Below are 1,810 nucleotides of genomic sequence, written 5' to 3' on the forward strand. Positions count from 1 at the left end.
AAATATTAAGAAATAATACCAACCATATGTAATAATCACGAAAATAAGAGTTTTCAATTCAAGATATGTAATCTAATTTTCATGTTGCGATGCATAAGTCAAGATGATTATAGTTTTGTACCATCATAAAATCGTAACAAATAGTCATGCAACTTACTGTTCAAACAAAAAACGGCTCTCTATTACATAACATGATATTAAAAGACAATGGTCTACCATCATGCATTGTTTCAGACGAGGTACGTCCGCTACGCGCCTAGGCCCTCACTTATAATTCTTTTTCTTTCTTTTCTGTGAAGGATGGCGTGTCTATTGATCAAATTAACTTAAGGTTAATACTAAAATATCTATCTATCTATACCAATAGTATCCGAGTGGATTTTGTTTGTCCTCTACAGGGTGACAGCAAGGGAGACATGCCACAACCACCCACCCCCTGCAACTCGGTTTGTCGCTCCGGGTGAGGCGGGGTTGGTCGGGGAACGGGAGGGTAGGGGAGACATCCATCCTCATCCCGCAAATCTGTTTGTTCACCCCGGGTGAGGGTGAGGTGGGTTGGGTGTGGGTACCTTGGATAAAAGAGAGTTACTTAAACGAAGAAGAATTCCTATTCGAATACTTCGTAAAATCTCTTCATTCATTTTCAAGACGTCAAACCGAAGGCATTGTACCAATATCAAGTTCAAAACAAAGCGGGGGACGCAGGAAACACGAAGACGAACCGAGGAACAGCCAACATTTGAAAAGGATAAAAAAAACCTCCTCTGGAAACCGGAGGACTGCCCCTTGGGACTCGAGGGGGAAATAACTTCCGAGGACAAAAGAGACGTAAAAACAAAGTAAAACGAAAAAACTTCAACAGACGGGGGCCAAACAAAGACGGAAGGGACAGCAAGTATGTGAGGAAAGTCCGGTACCAAAAGTCTTTTTGACTTCCCTCCCTCCCAATTACTTTCCACAAACACCACGAAGAAGATTGAAGCCTCTAGTGCCTGCGAAGGGATTCCATTTCACCGTCTTTTTGTGTTTCTTGTTGTTTTATTCGTTATCTGTGCTTCCAATGGCTAGTTCTGCTCTCTCTCTCTCTCTCTACGTGTGGATATATATATATATATATATATATATATATATATATATATATATATATAATATATATATTTATATAGTGTGTGTGTGCGTGTATATATATGTATATCTATATAAGTACAAAATATATATATATATATATATATATATCTATATATATATATATATATATATATATATATATATATATATATATATATATATATCAATAGAGGGATCCACAGTAATATCCTTGTTTATCTAGATATAATATGTTTATACAAAGCTTAAAGCTTTCGTCCATCCTCCTGTGGACTTGATCACTAAGCAAATGAGACATGTAATGGTGAAGAATTCCAAATAAACATAAACAAACAGACAAAGAACATTAACAAGGTTAAAAAATTCGAACAAGTCATTGGGTCGTTTGCCTTTCCATAATTCGCTGTGATCTACGAGGCGGGACAAAGCGCCGGTCTTCTTCCTGAATGACATCTTGACGGTCGTTAACCAAAAAGGTAGTTTGTAGATTAGGCTCTTGAACGGGCGAAGGATGGTTATTTACATTATCAGATTGAAGGAGGCTGTACACATTTCTGAAGTTCTTTATTCTGGCCCTTTTGCAAATTTCTTCACTCAAAAGTAAATTGTTCTGTATGCCAGTATTCCCCTCAAAAGTGTCATTCAAAGTGATGAGAGCTCCTTCCACAATTCTCCTAGTGGTCCTATCCGCACTCTTATAAAT

This window comes from Macrobrachium nipponense, chromosome 8 (genome assembly GCF_015104395.2).
Source record: "Macrobrachium nipponense isolate FS-2020 chromosome 8, ASM1510439v2, whole genome shotgun sequence".
NCBI classification, from domain to species: domain Eukaryota; kingdom Metazoa; phylum Arthropoda; class Malacostraca; order Decapoda; family Palaemonidae; genus Macrobrachium; species Macrobrachium nipponense.